Here is an 8,737-nt window from a genome sequence, read left to right on the forward strand (position 1 = left end):
ACTATCAGTTCAACCCAACCGTCTCTGTATTTCTCAGTGTGGCTGTGTTCAGAAGATTGTGTTGTCCGGTGACTTTCCCGCGCAGAAGCTCGAGTGAAGATAATGACCTCTTCTGAAGAGTCCATCATGAAACCACGCACTATAGCTTTAAATGACGCTGATTTTAAATTAAGAATTCAGCCCAATCTAATAATGGCTCTGTTTGGAGTCAGAGGCGACGGCTCCCAAATAGCTAAAAAGAAAGAGAATGCCCTGGCTTTTGCCACTTTAATAGCTAGAAGAAGAATTCTCCTAGAGTGGAAATCACACAATCCACCTAATATGTCATCATGGCTTAGTGATCTAATGATGTTTCTAAAAACTGAAAAAATAAAATATTTTCTCAGGGGATCAACCAGAACATTTTACAAAACATGGGACCCTTTAATAAACTATTTTGAAAAGAATATACTCCTCCCTCTTTAAAGTAATTTGAGGACCCCCTCCTTTATTTATTATGTATGTATATATGTATATATGTGTGTGTATGTATATGTATGCATACATATATATATTTATTTTTTTATATTATTATTATTTTTTTGCATCTGGGGTTGTTGTGTTAGGATAGGAATCTGTAGGTGAAAATTAGAAAAATCTAAGCCTTTAACGGTGTTTGTCACTGAATATTTTCAATGTACCTTGTTCTGATAAAAATAATAATACAAAAAAAAATGACGCTGATGATCTCAGAGTGATAGAGAAAGACAATAATTTAATAATAATAATACTATCTCTATGGCTCTGGATGATCTGTATTATAACAGAAACAGCAGCCCTCTTACTCCCCCTGCTGACAGAGATCTTGTCTGCAACGAAAACAAGCTGCCTCCATTGACTAATTCTTCCTTTTTGGCTCACCCCGGTGCTGCAGTTTATGACAGTGTCAGGTGGAGCCTGGGCGGCCTGGTTTGGCATCTATGCACCCAGAAGCTGAAGCGGTCGGGCTATAGAGCTAAATAACAGGAAACTGGAGCTGTGAATCTGTGCAGGGTCATCACAATTTGCAAGTTTAGCAACTTGACCAACAAAGTGCTGTAAGATAGAAGGAATAAAAAAAGCATCAGCTTGAGCAAAAGGGAAGTTTGCACTGCTGACTGCATAACCCCCCCCCTCCCCACAACTTATTAAAGCAGACTCAGCAAAATCCAGGAACATCAACAAATAAGTTAACAGCATAAAGTAATCAGAACAAAGCCCAGCAGTATCTTAGGGTTTGCTATTTGAATTTCTCTAGCAAGTTGATAAAAACTATTTAACTGCACTGGTTGCAACTGTTGGCACCTAACATTTTTGTACATATTGGAAAATTAATTATTTTTGTACTCCATAACATATCAGTTATTGCATGTCAATAAATAATTAAATGCAGATAAAATGCACATAAAAGCAACTTAATCATTATTTTTAAATCTATTTTTCTTTTTCTGTAGGATATAAGTATATTCCTACAATGTGTGGAAACATATCTTTTAAACTTAGTCAGTCTCTGACTCAACCTTTATCCCAGTATCTTCATTTTATGTAATATTGAATGTTGTAACATATTGTAAATGTTTAATGTAATGTAAAAGAGTGAGAAATGAGACACACACACTGAGACACACACTCACAGTCCGGAGCCTTATCCGAAAAAATTCAGTATGGCATTTCAAAAAAAGTCATAGTATAGTATGTTGAAAGGAGTGATAAAAAAAGTCATAGTATAGTAAGTTGAAAAGAGTGATAAAAAAAAGTCATAGTATAGTATGTAAAAAAAAAAAAGTCATAGTATAGTATGTAAAAAAAAATAAAGTCATAGTATAGTATGTCGAAGAAAGTGAAAACAAGTCATAGTATAGCATGTTGAAAAAAAGTCACAGTATTGTACTGGTATGTCGAAAAATAGTGATAAAAAAGTCATAGTATATAGTATGTCGAAATAAGTGATAAAAAAAATTGTCATAGTATAGTATGTCAACAAAAGTCATAAAAAAATCATAGAAAAATGTCAAAGAAAGTCTGGAAGAACATGCAAACTCCACACAAAAAGTCTAAGTCAGGCAATACACCCCCATAATGAATGCAGGAAAAGTCTGAAAGAAGCATTAAACTTAAACAGTGATAACACAAAATCTGTAAAATGTATCTAAAGCTGAATCATTTTCTAATAGCTAAAGGTTTTGTGAATAGTTTTAAGTTTGATGATGTCTGTAGTTGAAAGTAAGTGTAAGGAGTTAGCATTTGGAAGTGGAAGAAGCCTGAAAAGGATTTGAAGATTGCTCCATTGACTTTCAATATAAAAAGAAAAAGGGTTAATATTTAAAACAAATGTAAATGGTAGAAACCAGTTGAATACAAGCAAAATTATCCTTAAAGAGCTTAACAGTTTGATATTTGAATGTTTTTTGTAGCTGAAAGTATTGAGAAGTAGTAGGCAACAGAAATAGAATGGAAGAATCGGATAACAATTCTGTGAATGCTGCTGAATAAGCATCTACACAATAATAAAGAATCAAATGAATACTGTGAATGGTGCTGAATCAGCATTCACACAATACAAATGATGATTGAGTATGACAAATAATAGTCATTGCGCCAAAGCACGCTGCTATTGCAGCACATCGGCACACTACATAAAGTCTTAAAAAAGTCATAGTATAGTAGGACAAAAAAGTCATACTATAGTATGTCGAAAAAAGTCATAGTATAGTAGGACAAAAAAGTCATACTATAGTATGTCAAAAAAATTCATAGTATTGTATGTCGAAAAAAGTCATAAGAAGTCATATTATAGTATGTCAAAAGAAAATCATAAAAAAGTCATATTATAGTATGTTGAAAAAAAGTCATAAAAAAGTCATAGTATAGTATGCCGAAAAAAGTCATAAAAAGTCATATTATAGTATGTCAAAAAAAGTCATAAAAAAGTCATAGTATAGTATGTCGAAAAAATTCATAAAAAAGTCATATTATATAATATGTCGAAAAAAGTAAAAAAAGTCATAGTATAGACATTGCCCTTTGCTGTGTAATTCCCCCTCTCTCTCCCCTTTCATTTCTTCAGCTGTCCTGTCAATAAAGGCCTAAAATGCCCAAAATATTATTTAAAAGAAAAAAAAATGTTATGTTAAGTTGAAAAATGTATTTTTATTTAAAACCAACCGGTTGGGAAAGAGACTCAAAGGAACACAACCTTATAACTTTCCTCTTCGTCAATTAGAATTGTTCTTACCTGTAAAGAAAAGCTTGAATGTTATTGCAGCCTGTAAGATTTGAACACACAACCTTCTGTCTACCAATCATTCACTTATCACCCTAAGATATCTGACCTCACACAGAAGGTTATGTTTCCATCATATTTGTCTCTTTCACTTAGTATATTGGACCTCAAAACTTAATGAAACATATAAGGTTCAAACACACAACCTTCTGTCTTTCAGACATTCTCTTATCACTCTAAGATATCTGACCTAACAAAAATATTACGTTTTTGGCATATTTGTCACTTTGTATATTGGACTTCGAAACTTAATGAAACATACAAGATTTGATCTTTCAACCTTCTGTCTTCCAATCACTCTCTTATCACTCGAAGATATCTGACCTGACAACAGAGTTTAAGAATTCCCCAAAAGAGAGCTCTCTTTTTTGCAGGAAGTAAATACAAGGAACAAGGGTCATGTTTGCAAGGTTACAGAAGAAGAGCTCTGTTTGGGAACTCATGACGTCACGTTTTTTTTTTGCTTGTTTTTCAGACATACTATACTATGACTTTTTTCAACATACTATACTGTGACTTCTGTATCACTTTTTTTCGACATACGATAGTATGACTATACTATGACTTTTTTATCACTTTTTTTTGACATACTATATTATGACTTTTATTAATAATTTTTTCGACATACTATACTATGACCTTTTTGACATACTATACTATGACTTTTTTATAATTTTTTCAATGCTTTACAATTACTTTTGTCAACATGCTATACTATTACTTTTTTTTACACACTATTATGAATTTTCATGAAAGGCATTTCAGTTGAACAGGAAGTTGTTTCAGTTTAACAGGAAGGTGGCTAGGAAAAGTAATTTGACATTCTCTGACTGGGATGTGAACCTGAGTCTCCCACATGACCGTCAATGATATAACTCATTTAGCTATCCTGGTCCTGCAGGTTACAGATGATATTGCAATTAATATATTACATTTACGTGAGAAAAAGTTATCTCTGAAATCTCAATGAGTTATATCATTGACTGTCATGTGGGAGACTAGGTTCGGATCCCAGTCAAGGAATGTCAAATTACCTAGCCACCTTCCTGTTAAACTGAAACAACTTCCTGTTCAACTGAAATGCCTTTCATGAAAAATTCATAATAAAGTGTGTCGAAAAAAGTAATAGTATAGCATGTTGAAAAAAGTCATTGTAAAGCATGTTGAAAAAAATTATAAAAAGTCATAGTATAGTATGTCAAAAAGGTCATAGTATAGTATGTTGAAAAAAATGATTAAAAAAGTCATAATATAGTATGTCGAAAAAAGGTGATAAAAAGTCATAGTATAGTATGTTGAAAAAAGTGATAAAAAATTCATGGGATAGCATGTTGAAAAAGGTCATAGTATAGCATGTTGAAAATATTTATGAAAAATTCATAGCATTGTATGTCGAAAAAAAGTGATTAAAAAGTCACAGTATATTATGCCGAAAAAAGTCATAGTATAGTATGTTTAAAAAAGTGAAAAAAGTCATAGTATAGAATGTCGAAAAAAGTGATAAAAAAATTCAGGAATGTTTGTGATGAATGAATGTGTACATTTGCGATCATTCGTCCGTCATTTAATTCATTCATCAATTTACAAATTTCCATTTGGAAAAATCCAACTTTGTCCGGCATTTTAAAAATTATTTGGTTATGCTTTTATATTTAGTTTTATATGTTAAAAGGCTATTTTTATACTTTTGTTATCCCAGTTCAAATGAGTATGTCCAAAAAGTCATGGTATAGTGTGTCGAAAAAAGTCATAGAATAGTTTCGACATTGTTGTATCAAATAACAACAATCAACCACACCCAAAGTTGTAAAGAACCATATACCAACACACAGCTGCAGGATGTAGTTTAATTGATGTCACAAGTCAAAAACACAGAAGATTCCAAAACCTTTGGAGAATGCCAACCTGCTACCTCTCGTGTCATGCGTACTGGCAGCTTCTGGTGCCTCAACATCCAGTGCAGGCCCAGCTCCACTTGTTCTGCACCTGCTACTCCTGTGTCCCGGTACACGCAGAGGAACAGGCGCCAGCCGGGCCCTTGATCAGGAGAGTGGAGTCCACAAGAGGAAATATGTGAGAGGGGTCACCGACAATACCTGTAGCCATTGTGGGCAGCACAAAACAAAGGAGTTTGGGCATAGTCGTCATGGCAGTGCCACCTTCTGCTCACGTGCTTCAAATGGCAAATCTCTTGAAGAGTGATTGACAGAACAGAGAGCAGCAAAATAAGTTTTAACTATTTTTTGCTTGTATATATTGTATATATTGTGTGCTTGCGTGTTCCCTGTATGTATATAGTTTTTCTGAAGTGTGTGTGTGTGTTCATTTCAATACTTGTTTATTTTACATCTTGTGTTCAGATACATTAAATATGATCATACCAACATTTAAGACTCAGCCTGTGCATCATCAAAAAAGCTCCATATTGTCCAACAGTCTTTGAAGGCACATTTTATTGTTAACATCATTATTTTAACAGAAACAGAAATAAACATCACAAGTCATTGGGGGGCATATGATCTTAAAGCCAAAGCAATGTTCTTCATAATGAACACACAATAATAAGTATTAATCAATACAATGACATGAAATTGCTATGGCACACTTTATTTTAGATCGAAAGATAAATAAAAACATTACTAGTCATTGGGAAGTATATATCTTAAAGCTAAAGCAAAAGCTCCATATTGTCCCCCTTGAAGGCACAGTTTCGTCCTTTTGACACATTTCAGGCCTCAAACATAATTGTTATAAAACTGTATTTTGTCAGAAACGAAATCAACATCACAAGTATTGGGGCCCAATATCAACTTAAAGCAAAATCATTGTCCATTTCAAAATTATTTTAACAAATAAAAACTGAAAAAATGAAAGTGCAAATTATTGGCTCCTTTCCTTTCAGTGAGTAAACTCTCTCACAATTTGAGCTCTGAATTCCCCTGTGTTAAGAACAGTGATTAAGAGTCAAAAAAGTCATAGTAGAGTATGTTAAAAAAAGATATAAAAGTCATAGTATAGTATGTGGAAAAAGTCATAAAAAGTCATAGTATAGTATGTCGAAGAAAGTAAAAAAAGTATAGTATGTCGAAAAAAGTATACTACCTAAAACGCTGGTATCGGTATCGAGAAGTACTGGAGTATATGCAAAGATCCGATACCACGTAATAAAGCCCAGAAGAAAATCTCCGTTAAAGTAGTTTATTTATGTTCTTTTTCCTTTATAACTGACTGTCAAACTGGAGAATAAAAGAAAGTTCTTTGGCGTTCATTGTTTGCGTTTGTTCATGTTTCACAAAGAGTTTAACCTGAGCCAGACTGACAACAAAGATAGAAATAATATCACATCCATACAGGGATATTAGTATACAGCTGTTAAAACATAATAAAATATATGACACACTGGTATCGGATCAGTACTCGGTATCGGCCGATACGCAAGTTCACGTATCAGAATTGGTATCGGGAAGCAAAAAATGGTATCGGGCCATCTCTAGAAAAAAGTAAAAAAAGTCTTAGTATTGTATGTCGAAAAAGTCATAAAAAAGTCATAGTCTAGTATGTCAAAAAAGTCAAAGAATTCATAGTATAGTAAGTCTAAAAAAGTGGGTTTAAATAATCATTGCTCAACTCAGTTATAACGAGTGGTCTTTTTTTATAAATGAGAGAGGGTGTGGGCTTCTCGTTTTAACTCGAGAGGGGGCCTGCCAAGATTCATTCACAGCCCATTTCCAAAGGGGCGTCACCAACGGACGCTGTTTAAATGCCTCTGGGCGCAACTGGATAGTCCTTCAACCAATCAGAGCAGCGACAGCGGCACCAACTGGTTGCTGCGCTTCGGTGGCCGTCATGTTGAATGTAAACAAAAAGCTGCTTGCCGTCGCTGCGCTATCGTCATCGTGTAAAGCCCGCCTCAACGGTTGTGATTGGTGCCTCGATTTGGAAAAATTGGAAATGGGCTTGAATGGGCTCTTGGCCAGACTGACTTGCAGAGCAAATCTCAAATTTGCCAGAAGTTCATCAGGGTTTTCCCAGGCTAATAAAAAGTTATAGTATAGTATGTTGAAAAAATACAAAAAAGTCACAGTATATTTTGTCGAAAAAAAGGGCTAAAAAGTCACAGTATGGTATGTTGAAAAAAGTCAAAAAAATCATATTATAGTTTGTTGAAAAAAGTAAAAAAAAGTCATAGTACAGCATGTTGAAAAAAGGCATAGTATAGTAGGTCGAAAAAAGCAAAAAAAGTAATAGTATGGCATGTCGAAAAATGTCATAGTATAGCATGCAGAAAGAAAATCATAAAAAAGTCATAGTATAGCATGTTGAAAAAAGTCATAGTAGGCCTGTATGTCGAAAAAAGTAAAAAAAAAAAAAAGTCTTAGTATAGAATGTCGAAAAAATAAAAGTCTTAGTATAGTATGTAGAAAAAATATAATAAAAGTCATAGTATAGGGCGCCTGGCTGGCTCACCTGGTTGAGCATGCGCCCCATGTATAGAGGCTCAGTCCTTGTAGCACCTTTGGTGCATGTCATTCTCCCTCTCTCTCCCACTTTCAAAGTAGAGTATGTCAAAAAAAAAGTCATAAAACGTCATAGTAAGAAGAAATAGTATAGTATATCAAAACAATACTGTGAATGCTGCTGAATCAGCATTTAAACAAAACTCAAATATAGTACAAGTACATCAAAAAGTACAGTGCTAGAGAAAATCTACATAGTTATATTCCACTGCTGATTAAAAAAACTTTTTTTTAAAAATATATTTTAAATACACAGGAGGCTGTATATCGAGGGTGTGAACTGAAACAACAGCAAAAATGTACACCGACCAGGAAGTGGATAAAAAACAGGAAGCAGGTAAAGAAACAGATGAAACATTTAAGCTCCACAGTGGTTCAGGGTTTATGGGGTGGTTGTGTGTCTGTCATGCTTTCGTTCTCCACACAGTCATAAGTTCAGAATGTGATTTGATGAGTCATTGTTCACTTTGACCCTTCACCATTATGTATTTTACTGTATGTGGCTGATAGAGTGATTCATGATGAGTCATTCTGCGTTGTACATGTCTGAGATCCAGAATGCCCAGGGATTTCCACGACACACGCACACATGCACAGTTAAACATTTATGCACCGATGGCTTTTCTTCTTCCAGCATATTGAAAAGAAATGCTGTAGCTCACATAGTGATGCTACACACATCTTCACGCTCAGTAAGACAGCAACGACTTTCATTTTAAAGTGCTGGAAATGTATTTACATTTCTATCCCGAATGTATCATACATATAGAAAAAAATATTTGTTCTTTTAATAACAATTTATTCTTGCTAACTCATATTGTTAAGTATGGTCATTATTAATTAAAAAGTGCTATCTAACATTGCTATGCAAAACTGGATGCCAGGAACTGGCAATGTTAGCCCATTATGCAAGTTTTGT

Source organism: Perca fluviatilis, chromosome 20, assembly GCF_010015445.1.
Source record: "Perca fluviatilis chromosome 20, GENO_Pfluv_1.0, whole genome shotgun sequence".
NCBI lineage: Eukaryota > Metazoa > Chordata > Actinopteri > Perciformes > Percidae > Perca > Perca fluviatilis.